Source organism: Bufo gargarizans, chromosome 5 (assembly GCF_014858855.1).
Source record: "Bufo gargarizans isolate SCDJY-AF-19 chromosome 5, ASM1485885v1, whole genome shotgun sequence".
Lineage (NCBI taxonomy): Eukaryota > Metazoa > Chordata > Amphibia > Anura > Bufonidae > Bufo > Bufo gargarizans.
In genome coordinates, this window is record NC_058084.1 from 232,984,130 (window position 1) to 233,002,166 (window position 18,037).

Here is an 18,037-nt window from a genome sequence, read left to right on the forward strand (position 1 = left end):
TAATATCTAGTTCTGGTATACTATGATTTCTAAGAAGGAAGTTTCATAAACCTGTTAAAAGGGATTCTGTCACCTCCTTTTACGATTTTAAGCTGGCACCATCGCTATGTTGACTAAAGTAACTTATTTCCAGGACTCCTCTTTACTTAATTTCGTTTAGTAGTTTTGATGCAAAAGCGATTTTTATGTTATGCTAAATAGGGTCCAAGGTGCCCAGACGGGGGTTTTTTCTCACTCTCCGGTGCCCAGTGACGCCCCCCTGCAGTGCACAGTGGCGCCTACTGATCATCAAATAACCTCCCACAGCCCGGCAAACCGCTCCGCCCCCTCCCCACGTCAGTGTACCTTATAGAAATGCCCCGTCCTCCTTCCTGTCTGCGGCCAGAAAACTTCAACCTACTGTGGGCAACAGCCTCAAAAGTCTCACTGGGCATGCGCCGAACCCAGTGATGTGACCTGAGCGCTGTTGCCCTCAAGACGTTGATGATCGCGCAGGCCGCAGGCGGTACTGCGCAAGTTTTCTGGCCGCAGACAGGAAGGAGGACGGGGCATTTCTATAAGGTACACTATGACGTGGGGAGGGGGCGGAACGGTTTGCCGGGCTGTGAGAGGTTATTTAATGATGAGGAGGCGTCACTGGGCACCGGAGAGTGAGAAAAAGGCCCCTCTGGGCACCTTGGACCCTAATTAGCATAACAAAAACATAAATAAAAATATATCGCTTTTACATCAAAACTACTAAACGAAATTAAGTAAAAATAAGAGTCCTGGAAATTAGCTACTTTAGTCAACATAGCGATGGTGCCAGCTTAAAGTCGTAAAAGGAGGTGGCAGAATCCCTTTAAACAAGTCAAAGGCGTATGCTTACGGGGAATAACTGAAAACTAGTGTCTATAGGATCCCTATGGTTAATGTCTCTATATTAAGCACTTTATTAATGGGGTGTTACCAGACAAACGTATTTCTTCTCTTATGCAGTTTTCACCACAAACAGCATTTTGAAGCCGGCCAATCACGCCCAAGATACAATCAGGAGTCATTTGAAGCCTAGTCTATGACGTCTCCTAGGCCGGTATTCAGGCCAAGAGAGAAGAGGAAGCAACATACCGAAGCTATAGGACACAACCCAATGGAGCTAATGGAACTCAAACTAAACTGTATCAAACATGCAAAACATCCTGAATATAAAGACGAGAAGGCCACCCCAAGGCAGAGGTAATGCACGGCAGGTCACACAGAACAGTGGTGGACACAAACCTCAGCTTGTGTGGAAAACCCAGCAACATTCGACGGCCGGCTGCCTACAACAAGCCATTTACATCCAGGTTCCCGGGCACACAGCTTTATTTGACACACAGCCTGGGTGAAGACTGAGGGAAGCAGCCGCAGGACGCCCCTTGTGCTACACACAAAAGTGATGGTGACTAGGGCTCTAGACGGTGGACCCAGCAAGTGACAGAATAGAACTCCACTCACCTGTAACTGTTCCCGCCGCACTGCCATACTCCGCGCCCTCTCATCTCACTCCCGACACACTTTCCGTGGTTTCCCGTAGTCCATATGCAGTTCGCCGAGAAACACACACAATCACTTTCCCTTGAAAAGCCAAGCAAGCCGTACAGAAATCCCCGACTACTTCCTGTCTCTCACCCCCCCCTCCCCCTACGGTGCGCACCACAGGACACACTACCTCCGCCTGTCCTAGCAACTGCGTCACAAGAGAACACGCGCACAAGCCCTCCTACAAGGGGCGTGAATGGCACGTTACGGACCACCAGCTGCGAGGGATGGTCGTGGTGACGTCACTTGTGTCGAGCACTGGCGTGAGCACCAAACGGACCTGGTCCTTACTATGTATGGGGAATAGCCAACTCTATAGGAGCTGTCTAAACTCCATACACGGTACGGACCTCTCAGCCTCCTAGTGGTCAGGTACAGAACTATGATGGGATTTAGCTGATTCACAGTGAATTGGCTAAACTCCATACTCCGTAAGGACCTTCTTAACCACTTCAGCCCCGCTAGGTGAAACCCCCTTCATGACCAGGCCACTTTTTACACTTCGGCACTACACTCCTTTCACCGTTTATCGCTCGGTCATGCAACTTACCACCCAAATGAATTTTACCTCCTTTTCTTCTCACTAATAGAGCTTTCATTTGGTGGTATTTTATTGCTGCTGACATTTTTACTTTTTTTGTTATTAATCAAAATGTAACGATTTTTTTGCAAAAAAATGACATTTTTCACTTTCAGCTGTGAAATTTTGCAAAAAAAACAACATCCATATATAAATTTTTCGCTAAATTTATAGTTCTACATGTCTTTGATAAAAAAAAAAAATGTTTGGGCAAAAAAAAAAATGGTTTGGGTAAAAGTTATAGCATTTACAAACTATGGTACAAAAATGTGAATTTCCGCTTTTTGAAACGGCTCTGATTTTCTGAGCACCTGTCATGTTTCCTGAGGTTCTACAATGCCCAAACAGTAGAAAAACCCCACAAATGACCCCATTTCGGAAAGTAGACACCCTAAGGTATTCGCTGATGGGCATAGTGAGTTCATAGAACTTTTTATTTTTTGTCACAAGTTAGCGGAAAATGATGATGATTTTTTTATTTATTTTTTTCCTTACAAAGTCTCATATTCCACTAACTTGCGACAAAAAATAAAAAATTCTAGGAACTCACCATGCCCCTCACAGAATACCTTGGGGTGTCTTCTTTCCAAAATGGGGTCACTTGTGGGGTAGTTATACTGCCCTGGCAATTTAGGGGCCCAAATGTGTGAGAAGAACTTTGCAATCAAAATGTGTAAGAAATGACCGGTGAAATCCGAAAGGTGCACTTTGGAATATGCGCCCCTTTGCCCACCTTGGCAGCAAAAAAGTGTCACACATGTGGTATCGCCGTACTCAGGAGAAGTTGGGGAATGTGTTTTGGGGTGTCATTTTACATATACCCATGCTGGGTGAGAGAAATATCTTGGCAAAAGACAACTTTTCCCATTTGTTTATACAAAGTTGGCATTTGACCAAGATATTTTTCTCACCCAGCATGGGTATATGTAAAATGACACCCCAAAACACATTCCCCAACTTCTCCTGAGTACGGCGATACCAGATGTGTCACACTTTTTTGCTGCCAAGGTGGGCAAAGGGGCACATATTCCAAAGTGCACCTTTCAGATTTTGCAGGGCATTTTTTACACATTTTGATTGCAAGGTACTTCTCACACATTTGGGCCCCTAAATTGCCAGGGCAGTATAACTACGCCACAAGTGACCCCATTTTGGAAAGAAGACACCCTAAGGTATTCCGTGAGGGGCACTGCGAGTTCCTAGAATTTTTTATTTTTTGTCACAAGTTAGCGGAAAATGATTATTTTTATTTTTTTCTCTTTTTTCCTTACAAAGTCTCATATTCCACTAACTTGCGACAAAAAATAAAAAATTCTAGGAACTCGCCATGCCCCTCACGGAATACCTTGGGGTGTCTTCTTTCCAAAATGGGGTCACTTGTGGCGTAGTTATACTGCCCTGGCAATTTAGGGGCCCATATGTGTGAGAAGTACTTTGCAATCAAAATCTGTAAAAAATGACCGGTGAAATACGAAAGTTGCACTTTGGAATATGCGCCCCTTTGCCCACCTTGGCATCAAAAAAGTGTCACACATCTGGTATCGCCGTACTCAGGAGAAGTTGGGGAATGTGTTTTGGGGTGTCATTTTACATATACCCATGCTGGGTGAGAAAAATATCTTGGTCAAATGCCAACTTTGTATAAAAAAATGGGAAAAGTTGTCTTTTGCCAAGATATTTCTCTCACCCAGCATGGGTATATGTAAAATGACACCCCAAAACACATTCCCCAACTTCTCCTGAGTACGGCGATACCAGATGTGTCACACTTTTCGCTGCCAAGGTGGGCAAAGGGGCACATATTCCAAAGTGCACCTTTCGGATTTTGCAGGCCATTTTTTACACATTTTGATTGCAAAGTACTTCTCACACATTTGGGCCCCTAAATTGCCAGGGCAGTATAACTACGCCACAAGTGACCCCATTTTGGAAAGAAGACACCCTAAGGTATTCCGTGAGGGGCACTGCGAGTTCCTAGAATTTTTTATTTTTTGTCACAAGTTAGCGGAAAATGATTATTTTTTTTTTTCTCTTTTTTCCTTACAAAGTCTCATATTCCACTAACTTGCGACAAAAAATAAAAAATTCTAGGAACTCGCCATGCCCCTCACGGAATACCTTGGGGTGTCTTCTTTCCAAAATGGGGTCACTTGTGGCGTAGTTATACTGCCCTGGCAATTTAGGGGCCCATATGTGTGAGAAGTACTTTGCAATCAAAATCTGTAAAAAATGACCGGTGAAATACGAAAGTTGCACTTTGGAATATGCGCCCCTTTGCCCACCTTGGCATCAAAAAAGTGTCACACATCTGGTATCGCCGTACTCAGGAGAAGTTGGGGAATGTGTTTTGGGGTGTCATTTTACATATACCCATGCTGGGTGAGAAAAATATCTTGGTCAAATGCCAACTTTGTATAAAAAAATGGGAAAAGTTGTCTTTTGCCAAGATATTTCTCTCACCCAGCATGGGTATATGTAAAATGACACCCCAAAACACATTCCCCAACTTCTCCTGAGTACGGCGATACCAGATGTGTCACACTTTTCGCTGCCAAGGTGGGCAAAGGGGCACATATTCCAAAGTGCACCTTTCGGATTTTGCAGGCCATTTTTTACACATTTTGATTGCAAAGTACTTCTCACACATATGGGCCCCTAAATTGCCAGGGCAGTATAACTACGCCACAAGTGACCCCATTTTGGAAAGAAGACACCCCAAGGTATTCCGTGAGGGGCACTGCGAGTTCCTAGAATTTTTTTTTTTTTGTCACAAGTTAGCGGAAAATGATGATGTTTTTTTTTTTGTTTTTTTTTCTTACAAAGTCTCATATTCCACTAACTTGCGACAAAAAATAAAAAATTCTAGGAACTCACCATGCCCCTCACAGAATACCTTGGGGTGTCTTCTTTCCAAAATGGGGTCACTTGTGGGGTAGTTATACTGCCCTGGCAATTTAGGGGCCCATATGCGTGAGAAGTACTTTGCAATCAAAATGTGTAAAAAATGGCCTGCAAAATCCGAAAGGTGCACTTTGGAATATGTGCCCCTTTGCCCACCTTGGCATCAAAAAAGTGTCACACATCTGGTATCGCCGTACTCAGGAGAAGTTGGGGAATGTGTTTTGGGGTGCCATTTTACATATACCCATGCTGGGTGAGAGAAATATGTTGGCAAACGACAACTTTTCCCATTTTTTTATACAAAGTTGGCATTTGACCAAGATATTTTTCTCACCCAGCATGGGTATATGTAAAATGACACCCCAAAACACATTCCCCAACTTCTTCTGAGTACGGCGATACCAGATGTGTCACACTTTTTTGCAGCCTAGATGCGCAAAGGTGCCCAAATTCCTTTTAGGAGGGCATTTTTAGACATTTGGATCCCAGACTTCTTCTCACACTTTAGGGCCCCTAAAAAGCCAGGGCAGTATAAATACCCCACATGTGACCCCACTTTGGAAAGAAGACACCCCAAGGTATCCAATGAGGGGCCTGGCAAGTTCATAGAATTTTTTTTTTTTTCGCATAAGTTAGCGGAAATTGATTTTTTTTTGTTTTTTCTCACAAAGTCTCACTTTCCGCTAACTTAGGACAAAAATTTCAATCTTTCATGGACTCAATATGCCCCTCAGCAAATACCTTGGGGTGTCTTCTTTCCAAAATGGGGTCAGTTGTGGGGTGTTTGTACTGCCCTGGCATTTGAGGGTCTCCGCAATCATTACATGTATGGCCAGCATTAGGAGTTTCTGCTATTCTCCTTATATTGAGCATACAGGTAATGAGATTTTTTTTTCCGTTCAGCCTCTGGGCTGAAAGAAAAAAATGAACGGCACAGATTTCTTCATTCGCATCGATCAATGTGGATGAAAAAATCTCTGCCAAAAAAAAAAAAATGGAGGGGAAAGGCGTCTGCCAGGACATAGGAGCTCCGCCCTACATCCATACCCACTTAGCTCGTATGCCCTGGCAAACCAGATTTCTCCATTCGCATCAATCGATGTGGATGAATAAATCATTGCCGGGATTTTTTTTTTTATATATATATATATATATATATATATATATACATACAAAGTGCTTGCCAAAGCATAGGAACGCCGCCTCCTCCTCAGCTCGTATGCCTCGGCAAACGTATCTGTCACTGCAGAGGAGAAAATCCTGTCTTGCAGCGCCGCATACACCGACTTGCGTGTAATCTGACAGCAGCGCAATGCTTCTGTCAGAATGCACATCGGTGCTGCAGCTAGTAGATCGGTTGGTCCACCTGGAAGGTAAAAAGACAAAAAAAAAAAGAAAAAACCAGGCCACAACGCAATAATTTTATTAACTTTGGAACAGAACATGTAACTTTAACTTTTGGAACTAAACATTAACCTGTTTGCTTACCTGTTTTTTTGTTTTTTTGTTTTTTTACCTTTATAGAACAAACCTCTCCTTCCCCATGGGTCAATGTGCAAAGCGCAAATCGCCCAAAGATGTGGCGAAGTGCGTTATGCACTTTGTCCCATGTGAAAGGAGACGTTTGCAGCAGCTGTGAGTGAATGGGCCCTAATAGCCCTGTGTGCCTATCCTGGTGAGATGATCCCTATGCTAATAGTGTACCTGTGAGTGGTACTTCCGGAAACACTCTCCAAAGCATAGGGCAGGGTGGTCGGGACAGTCAGGACAGAAATAGCGGGTGTCACGCCTTATTCCACTCCTGCTACAGACACGACATTTTTTTCGGGGTGGCGGTCGGTTTGAGGTACCAGCAACGACACTGGGGAAGTGTCGCTCGTGTAGACGGCTAACTACACTGGTGGATGGGGCCACGGAACCTCCTGGATACAGGAGGTTCGCGATGATCTCTTCCTGAAATTTGAGGAAGGATCCAGTTCTCCCAGCCTTACTGTAGAGAACAAAACTATTGTACAGAGCCAATTGAATTAAATATACAGACACCTTCTTATACCAGCGTCTGGTGCGTCGGGAAACTAAATACGGAGCCAACATCTGGTCATTGAAGTCGACCCCTCCCATGTGGAGGTTATAGTCGTGGACTGAGAGGGGCTTTTCAATGACACGGGTTGCTCGCTCAATTTGGATTGTCGTGTCTGCGTGAATGGAGGAGAGCATGTAAACGTCACGCTTGTCTCTCCATTTCACCGCGAGCAGTTCTTCGTTACACAGTGCGGCCCTCTGCCCCCTTGCAAGACGGGTGGTAACGAGCCGTTGGGGGAAGCCCGCGCGACTAGTTCGCGCGGTACCACAGGCGCCAATCCGTTCTAGAAACAAATGCCTAAAGAGGGCCACACTTGTGTAAAAATTGTCCACATAAAGATGGTACCCCTTGCCGAATAAGGGTGACACCAAGTTCCAAACTGTCTTCCCACTGCTCCCCAGGTAGTCAGGGCAACCGACCGGCTCCAGGGTCTGATCTTTTCCCTCATAGACCCGAAATTTGTGGGTATAGCCTGTGGCTCTTTCACAGAGCTTATACAATTTGACCCCATACCGGGCGCGCTTGCTTGGGATGTATTGTTTGAAGCCAAGGCGCCCGGTAAAATGTATTAGGGACTCGTCTATGCAGATGTTTTGCTCTGGGGTATAAATATCTGCAAATTTCTGGTTGAAATGGTCTATGAGGGGCCGAATTTTGTGGAGCCGGTCAAAAGCAGGGTGGCCTCTGGGACGAGAGGTGCTGTTGTCACTAAAGTGCAGGAAACGCAGGATGGTCTCAAATCGTGTCCTGGACATAGCAGCAGAGAACATGGGCATGTGATGAATCGGGTTCGTGGACCAATATGACCGCAATTCATGTTTTTTTGTCAGGCCCATGTTGAGGAGGAGGCCCAGAAAAGTTTTAATTTCGGAAACTTGGACTGGTTTCCACCAGAAAGACTGGGCATAAGAGCTTCCCGGGTTAGCGGTTATAAATTGTGTGGCATATCTGTTTGTTTCGGCCACAACTAAGTCTAAAAGCTCCGCAGTCAAGAACAGCTCAAAAAATCCCAGGGCCGAACCGATCTGAGCCGTCTCAACCCGAACTCCAGACTGGGCAGTGAAAGGGAAAACTACGGGTGCGGCGGAAGTTGGGGACTGCCAATCAGGGTTTGCCAGCACCTCTGGGATTCTAGGGGCTCTACGGGCACGTCTTTGCGGTGGCTGCGACGGGGTCACTACTGCACGTGCCACCGTACCAGCTTCAACTGCCCTTCTGGTGCTCGCTACTTCACCAGGTTGTACGGCAGTGCTGGTACTAGGTCCAGGAAGGGCTGGGCTGCTGGTGTATGCCTCACCACGTAATCCGACAGCACCAGCCCCACTCTGCTGCTCTTGAAGCGGATCCTGCGCAACCTGCGGTCTAGCGACACGGGGCCGGGTACGCCTGGTGCTATCAGGGACCTCAACCTCCTCGTCCGAACTTTGGGTCAGAGAGCCACTGCTTTCTACAGGTTCGTATTCTGACCCGCTGGATTCATCAGATGAGGGTTCCCACTCCTCATCCGACTGGGTCAGAAGCCTGTAGGCCTCTTCAGAAGAATACCCCCTGTTAGACATGTGGGCAACTAAATTTCGGGGTATTCCCTGAGACTACCCAAGAAAAAAAAAAGCAAGCCTGTCTTACAAAGGGGAGCCTAGCGAAGTACCGGAGGCCGCTGCGGTTGATAAAAAATATCAAAACTGATTTTTTTATCGCCGCAGTGCGTGTAAAGTGAATGTGCAGTGATCAAAAAAAAATAATTTTTTTGTCACTGCGGTGGGGCGGGCGTGGGCAAACGCACGTGTGGGCGACCGATCAGGCCTGATCGGGCAAACACTGCGTTTTGGGTGGAGGGCGAACTAAAGTGACACTAGTACTATTATAGATCTGACCGTGATCAGTTTTGATCACTTTCAGATACTATAAAAGTACAAATGCTGATTAGCGATATGCTAATCAGCGAATAACGGACTGCGGTGCGGTGGGCTGGGCGCTAACTGATCGCTAACTACCTAACCAAGGGACCTAAACTATACCTAAAACCTAACGGTCAATAACAGTGAAAAAAAAAAAAGTGACAGTTTGCACTGATCACTTTTTTTCCTTTTCACTAGTGATTGACAGGGTGATCAAAGGGTTAATTGGGTGCTGGGAGGTGATCTGGGGGCTAAGTGTACTGTAGTGGGTACTCACAGTAATGATGTGCTCCTCTGCTCCTCTCCTGGAACCAACCGACCAAAAGAAGGAGCAGAGGAGCACAGCAGCCATATAACCCCATCATATTTACTAATATGATGGGTTATGTGGCTGCTGATTGGATTTTTTAAAAATCATCAACCTGCCAGCCAATGATCGTGGCCGGCAGGTTGATGACGAAGTTCTTCTTTGAATTTTGCCGGCCCGCGATGCGCATGCGCGGGCCGGCATACCCGGAAATCTCGCGTCTCGCGAGAGGACGCACCGGCGCGTCCACCCAGAACAGCACGACCGCCGCGAAGACGCAATCCTGCGTACGGCGGTCGTGAGGTGGTTAACCCTTTGTGGTATGTGATCCATTACAATAATTTTGCCAAATAAAGTTGAACAGATGAGTGGTAGAAAATCAGTTTTTAATTTTTAATTATAAGGCCTCCTGCAGAAGACTGGATGGTTTTGCGGTCCGTTTTAAAGGGAACCTGTCACCCAAAAATCGCCTATTAAGCTGTTTACAGTACCTTATAGTGCTGTATAGTCGTTTCTTGATGCACTTTTTGTTCGTTTTGCCGCATGTATGCTCACTCAGAAATCGTTGTTATATTCAGCTGCTGCCCCGTGCTTCAAGTCAGGCTTGAAGTCACGGGGGCAGCGGCCTCGGCGTCTTACATGGCCCTCTCCCCGCCCCCTGCCTCTGTGACTGACACCCGAACTCCGAATCCGAGACCGCGCTCAACGGCCGCATGCGCAGTAAAGGGCGGCAGGAGCGCGGTCCCGGCTGCCGCGCGTACTACGCGCCGTCTTACTTTCGCCGCACTGCGCATGCGCCCGACATCCTGTATCAAACGCGCCCGCGCCCGGCATCTGGGCGCGTTTGATACAGGATGTCGGGTGCATGCGCAGTGCGGCGAAAGTAAGACGGCGCGTAGTACGCGCGGCAGCCGGGACCGCTCTCCTGCCGCCCTTTACTGCGCATGCGGCCGTTGAGCGCGGTCTCGGATTCGGAGTTCGGGTGTCAGTCACAGAGGCAGGGGGCGGGGAGAGGGCCATGTAAGACGCCGAGGCCGCTGCCCCCGTGACTTCAAGCCTGACTTGAAGCACGGGGCAGCAGCTGAATATAACAACGATTTCTGAGTGAGCATACATGCGGCAAAACGAACAAAAAGTGCATCAAGAAACGACTATACAGCACTATAAGGTACTGTAAACAGCTTAATAGGCGATTTTTGGGTGACAGGTTCCCTTTAAACATATCAGTTTTTACATTTTTTTTGTTTCAGTACTGTCTCAGTTTCCGTTCCGTTTGGTTTCCGTTTTTTGAGTAACGGAAACAAGGCATATACAGTAATTACATTCTAAAATTCGGCTGGGCATAACATTTTCAATAGACGATTCCGCAAAAAAAGGAACGAATACGGAAAACATACGGATGCATTCTGTATCCATTCATTTTACAGCCCCATTGACTTGAATGGAGCCACGGGACATGATTTGCAGGCAATAATATGACCTGTTTTATCTTTGAACTGAAATCAGAAACGGAAACTGAATGCATACGGAGTACATTCAGTTTTTTTGCGGACCCATTGAAATGAATGGTTCCATATATGGAATTGAAAAAGCTTTCTGCCAAACGGAAACAAAAAACATTTGTGTGCAGGAGGCCTGACTGTAATATCACCATAAACCATGAATCCGTATCATGGACACACGTCACCCCGAGTCCTGTTAGAACAGGGTCTGAGCTCAGATGATGCTGCAGAGGAGCCTCTAATCACTGAGAAATGTCCGCCTTTCAGTGTACGAGAAAACTAAAGTATCGGCTCAAATTCTCTATTTATCAAGAGTTATCTGTGAAATGTTCCCATCAAAGTCTACATTCAGATTGCAATACTCTGGCGGTAACCTGGGATTTCACCATTATCATGGTCAAAGGAAAGCTCAGCATGTTTTCCCATCAGTTTTACTTCAGGTGAGGTCCTCTTCAGACATGGAGTTTAGCCTGCTCACAGAGAACTGTCTATTTTCCATACACCAGACGGACCTTTTCTATGTGTTATATACAGAGAGGTTCTCCTGCTGGTGAGGTCCTCTTCAGGTATGGAGTTTAGCCTGCTCACAGTGTAATATCTATTTCCCATACACCAGATGGACCTTTTCTATGTGTTATATACAGAGAGGTTCTCCTGCTGGTGAGGTCCTCTTCAGGTATGAAGTTTAGCCTGCTCACAGAGAACTGTCTATTTCCCATACACCAGACGGACCTTGTCTATGTGTTATATATAGAGAGGTTCTCCTGCTGGTGAGGTCCTCTTCAGGTATGGAGTTTAGCCTGCTCACAGAGAACTGTCTATTTCCCATACACCAGACGGCAATACAGGTGCAGAAGATGTCTGGCTTTGCAGTTGTAGTAGCAGTTGGTTGCAGAAGTGACAGTGTGGAACATGATGGACAAGGTGCAGGAGATGATGTCTGGCTGTGGTGGGTTTGCAGTGGCGGCAGGAGCGGACATGTTACTAGTGGACGAACCTAGAAATGAATTACTTTTGCCAAACATTTGGTAGCCAAATCTACCTCTGTCTACCACACACAATTTTTTCCAGAAACAGTTGCTTTACACCCACATTTTTCCCTTTCACAATGGGGTAAAATGCACCCCACATGATGTATGGACGCACGGCAGGCTTCAGAGTGGAAGAAGCACCATATGGCGGTTAGGAGAGAGGATTTAGCTGGAATGGTAATTGGGAGCTATGTCGCATATGAAGACACCCAGAGGTGGCCCTAGAGTGGAAACCCCCAAAAGTGACCCCATTCCAGAAACTACACCCTGTACGAACATTTTAAGTGGTGGAAAGTGTACTTTTTACTAAACAGGTGTCTCACAGAAGGAAGAAATACTAGAGAGAGGATTTCAAAGCACATATTTGTAAAAATAAAAAATTACTAGCAGACCCCAATTTTTCACTTACACAAGGGGTTAAAGGAGAAAATGCACCCCAGTATATGTTCCCCATTTTGCGAACACCCCATATGTGCTCGTAGTCTGCTGTATTGGAGCACAGCAGGCCTCTACAGGCAAAGTGCAAAATATGGTTTTTGCAGGCCTGAATTGCCAGACATGGATTTTAGCTGCCATTCAAATCGCTTCCGGTTTATGGTCTGACTGTAAATTGGAGTCTGGTAGAAAATGTCAGAATTCCAATATTGTCTAACGTTTGGCTTCTTTACTATGCCCATATGCAGTACGAGTCCCCAAAATTTCTTCATCTCTGTTGCATCTACTGGGGTCCAACCTAGGGGTCTAGCGTATGGCGAACTAGGGTTTGGAGCAATGAATTGTTGGGCGTCTAATTTGGTTTGGGTCACCATTAGATTTACAAAATCTTCAGAGAAGATTTTGAAAAAATCTAGCTCAGTGAAGTCCGCACAATCTATCAGAATTCCTGAGTGGCCCACGAACTCCTGAATTTGGGGCTGATAATGGTCAGGGGGTGGGGTCCATGTGGGCTCACTCTGGGGGGCTGCCTCCGCTGCTACCCTGGGGCACCTTCTAAAGCAGGCATGCTCAACCTGCGGCCCTCCAGCTGTTGCAAAACTACAACTCCCAGCATGCCCAAACAGCCTACGTCAGGGCATTGTGGGAGTTGTAGTTTTACAACAGCGGATGATGATGAGGAAGTAGAGGAAAGTGGCCTCCTCTTCTTCCTCACTGGCAGACTCTGTATCGGAGGCAAGCATGGCGTATGCCCCTTCAGCTGAATATAGTCGTTGGGATGAATGGGACATTTTTATTTTATTGAGGTGTGACGTGTGAAACGTGTAAACCTTTATTTAGTGTGGGGAGTGTATGTAGTGTTTTCACACGTGAAAGGGGCTTGTAATAAATTTGAAATTTAAATTTAGAAGAAAATTAAAAATGACTTGCAGCGCAAACTGAGCAGACGCGATCAGTAATGGACACTACTGATCGGTGCTCAGTGGTTGCAAAATGCACGTACACAGATGGTGCGTTCGTGCTGAAATCTAAACAGACACTAACTGAAATTGAGAGAGATATCTATGTATCTATCTAACTAACTAACTTAAACTAACTACCACTAACTGCAGTTATTTTTTCCACACACAAATGTGAAAAAGAAAAAACCCTCAAATGTGCAAATGCTACTGAGCACACTACTGATTGTGCACGCTGCAGAGCACCAATGATCGTATAAAACGTTACTACATTGGCTAAAAAATTTACTTATATCTATATAGAAATATATAACTCCATATATATATTTATATAAAGCCCTAACTACCAGTTCTTTTTTAACCCCCAAAAATTTTATATGAAAAAAATTTCCCCAAAAATCTGCACAAATAGTCCGCAGGTGCTGATCAGGCAGGTACGCACTGAAAAGCACTTGGCGGTCACAGGTCGCACACAGAAAAAGTGATGCAGAGCTGGAAAATGGTTAAAAAAATAAATAAATGCACGGACCAAATGGTCTCCTTAAAAAAAGGATGGGGGGACGGAGGGTGGGAAGGGTGTAAAATATCGTCCAGCATTTCTCTATTTTTCAAGAAATGCTTTAGAAGGAGCCCAACAAAATGCGCAAAGTTCGTGATGAAAGATAAAAGTTAAAAGGGTTTAATTCACATAAAAAGAAACAGTTACAAAGTTTAGGAAGAGAAAAATATAAAGTACAGCAGAAGAATCTCAAAAGATAACAAGCATGTAATAAACCAATTTAGAATGAGTGAAGAAAAAGTGATTCCCTTAAAGTAACGTGTATGTGTGAATGTGTGTGTGTGCAGAGAGCAACCGGTGTCTTGTCAAAGAATGCTCTGCCAATGTCATGAGACAAAGCCTTTTTATAGGTTGACTCTCCATAGAGTTACATTGTATCCTAAATTTACCATTATAACAGACATATATGGTTAACTAGTAAAACCCCTTACATCATGGTTTTCTAAGTTTCCTTATTTGTAAAGCTAATAATGATATGCTGAGTTAGGAGGATTCCTAACCTTTCCAAATACTATTGTCGTCTCAAGAACTGTCAAAATTGACACGTCACACAAGTGCTGACCTTTCATGGTCCTTAAAATACCCTGTCCTACTAAAAAGTGTTAATATGTTATTTTACATTTCCCCCTGATTATGATTTTAAATCTAATTTTTCAATCATAACCTTCGCAATTATTCACCATTCGTATCACATTCATATCACATTCATTCATTGACTATGTTATAGCACTTGGTTGATTGATCAATTTTTGGTTCCGTATTCAATATAGAATTGGAATACTGAGTTCTTTTTAACATTTCTTTTAAAATGTTGTCTCCCTTATTAATTTCTTCCTTTATATTCCTATATGTTTTCCTAATCCTATACATAACAAAAACTTGATAGATAATACACAAAAATATAATAATAAATATAATAATAATAGGATGGGATAACGTATTCTCAACTGCTGTTTGTGTAGAAGATTTTGACCACATATTTACAGATTTCTTCAATTTTCCTCACCAAGACGTTCCAGACATGATATTCCATTCATGTTCTATTTCTGATAATTGTCCTTGTTTATGATTAAATGCAATTTCTGCTTCTTTTATTTGTTCACTTAATATTTTTAAAAAACCTTTATCCTTTTTAATTTCTTCTGTCCACTTATCCCACAGAAATGTATCAATTTGAGCGAGATTAAATTGTACTGGAAGGGTTTTTAATTGATTTGTATTTATGGAAGAAATATTGAGTCTTCCTAAATTCATAGAGATTGCTCTCCAGTCTCCTTCCAAACAATATAAACCTCTTGTCAAATTCTCGTAATGTATACAAGAAGAAAAGAATGCTACAACCTTTTCTTTCTCAGACATCAATTGTATACAAACTTTGTTTGGACCAACCTGAGTTACCAAATCATGAATTGAGTATACATTCTCAATCCGTGCATGGCAAGAAGTTTGATTATGGAAACAAGAATGATAAATCTCCTTATCTTGCTCCGAACAGATTATTTTAGAAACAAAGTGTAAACATGAAGAAAGATCCAATTGTTCTATATGAGAACCATCATATGCAAATTCCGTATATTGCAATTGATAAAAAATCAACTGTGTTTCACTCACGGGAACTCCTAAAACAGTTACTGGAATGACCATTTGTTCTCTTCCAGCTACTGGAATCAATGAGGTCGCTGTACATGTGTTCTCATTACATCCTAACCACTTATTTACCCATAAATCTATGTGTCTCATACTGTAATTATATTCCATAGGTAGATTTTCCAATAAACCAAGTGGAGTAATTCCACTTTGTAAAGCCTGAGCAATTATTTTTAAATTTGTAGAATATTCTATTTGGATTTCCATACATGCCCTGGCTACTTCTGACTCTTGTTCACTTTGGATCAAACCTAAAGTAACATCTTGAAGATGCGAAACAGAAGATCCTAAAACAACTACAGAATTAACAATCATTTTCTCTAAAAGTTGGTTTAGACTTTTCTGTACTTTAATTCCTTTCTTTTCCAGATAACCTATGGTTTTTAAATCTGATTGTAATGAATTTACATTCATTGTATTTACCAAGCTTCCAAAAGTACCTATTCCTCCTAAAATACCTTCTACTATACCTCTTTTAGTTCTGGTTTGCTTGGAAACACTCCTTTTAAACCATTTTTCTAAACCTACCTCCATATTAGCAAGATGCTTTCCACATTTAGGATATTTTGATGATATTTTCCAGTCTGATATGTTAAATGTCCACATTATGGTGACATATTTACCATTCCTCAAAAGAGGCTTGGACTGGAAATGGTTAATCTGGAAAGGACTAGATGATTCAAATTTGACTTTGGTACAAATATTTTCTGTAGGTGACCATACAGTAACATTTACAGTTTCACATGGTTTATGGTTGTTTAGAGTTAATATGCAACACTGATAAATTCCTGAATCTTTAGGAGATGGATGATCTTGATAAAATATAAACTTTTTATCAAACCATTTCACATTTCCAAATTGACCTCTATGAATTACATTAGTTGGACCATTTGATAAACTACCTAAAAATACCTCTCCTTTAGTCCATGTTATCACAGATTCGGATGGAATCTCTAATCTTGTGCTGCATGTTAAATATAATGGATTAGTTTCTTCCTGAATATTTACCCATGTTGGAGAAACTTGAAGTTCGGGATTAATAACATTTGTTCCTATGAAGTTAATGGTTATGTTAACTCCAACAGGTTCCCTAATTATTTGGAATCTCCAATTTTTCACCCAATTTTTCCTGTTATGGGAAAAATTGATGGATCCATTATTTTTACATAGTTCTGGGTTTGAAACCAAATTTCCTCTCGAGATTTTCCCACTTTTCCTAATGCTATCTTATCATTTGTGAGGTCTCCAGACCATGTAGCTGACTCATTTCCTTTTATCACAATACTCCAGTATAATACATCTATTGATGTACATTCCCATGAACCAGTTCTATTGTTATGTATGAATGTTCCTTGTAATTGTGTGAACTTTGTTTGGGTCCTGCTGTTGCATGTAATTCAATGTGTGTATCATGTCTGAAGTGCATTTCAATACAACAGCTAGCGCCAAAACCCATACAAAGACTTCCAGAAATGTCTCTGGAATTGTCCTGAAATTGTTCTTCCAGAAAATCCTCAAGACGAAATCCTCTTCTTCTTCGTGCAAGGATTGAAGTCTCTTTGTCATGATTACTCTTGTCATCATCAAGGAATTCTGTGAACGTAACAGTTGTAAATATCATCATCAACAATGACATTCCCATCATGAAACAGCTTTTCTGAAGACATTCTTGTTTGTTGTGGATTGTGTATAACGTGAAGAGTTTCATTCCCTGTGAAGAAAAGCAGTATCATTATTTTGGTACATACAATTTACACTGATCAACATGTACCCACAGTTTTTGTTGTCTGCGAGTATTCTTTGAAGCATTTGGTGCTCTTTGAACCAAAATCATTACTTGTCCCATAGTGTCAATTATTTCGAAGGGACCTTCCCAATTGCTTTCCCAAGGTCCACTCTTCCTGAAGGTCTTAATCATTACAAAAGCACCTTTTACAAATTTAGAAGAGTGAGGTGGTATCATGCGTTGCATTTTAGATGCAGCATATGGAAGAATTGTACTTAAATTCTCCTGCAATAACTGTAACCACCTGGACCTTGCTATCGCATCTTTTTGAGGTGTAGACAAGAATGGTTCGTTTGGGAATATTAATGGCATTGTTCTTCCCGTCATTAATTCAAATGGAGTATACTGTGTTGTAGAGGAAATGGTTCCTCTTATACTCATAAGAACAAAGGGTACTGCATCAACCCATGTATTTCCTTTGTCTAATAACATTTTTGCAATTCTTGTCTTAATTGTTCGATTCATTCTTTCCACAATGCCTGCAGATTGTGGGTGATACGATACATGGAACTTTTGTTGTACTCCTAGAATAGCACAAACTGTTTGCATGATTTTACCTGTAAAATGACTTCCTCTGTCAGATGTAATCATTCTTGGGATCCCCCAAGTACAAAACACATGATTCATCAATGCCCTTGCTGTAGACAGAGCATCATCCTTCCTGACAGGTAAGATCTCTACCCATTTTGAAAATACATCCACCACCACTAATGCATACCTCAGTCCATGTTTACCTGAAGGTAGAGGACCTATGTAGTCTATCTGTAATGTAGACCAAGGACCATCTGC

The 18,037-nt window shown here is 43.0% G+C and overlaps 1 protein-coding gene across 2 annotated transcripts in view; it reads right to left on the reverse strand.

Moving 5' to 3' along the window:
• GALNT1 (polypeptide N-acetylgalactosaminyltransferase 1) overlaps positions 1-1,676 on the reverse strand; it is a 554,146-nt gene extending 552,470 nt beyond the window's left edge. For both annotated transcript variants that reach the window (XM_044293081.1, XM_044293083.1), the window contains exon 1: positions 1,477-1,676. The gene's annotated coding sequence lies outside the window, so the exon portion shown is untranslated. The remainder of the gene's footprint in view (positions 1-1,476) is intronic.
• Between the last annotated feature and the right edge of the window lie 16,361 nt (positions 1,677-18,037).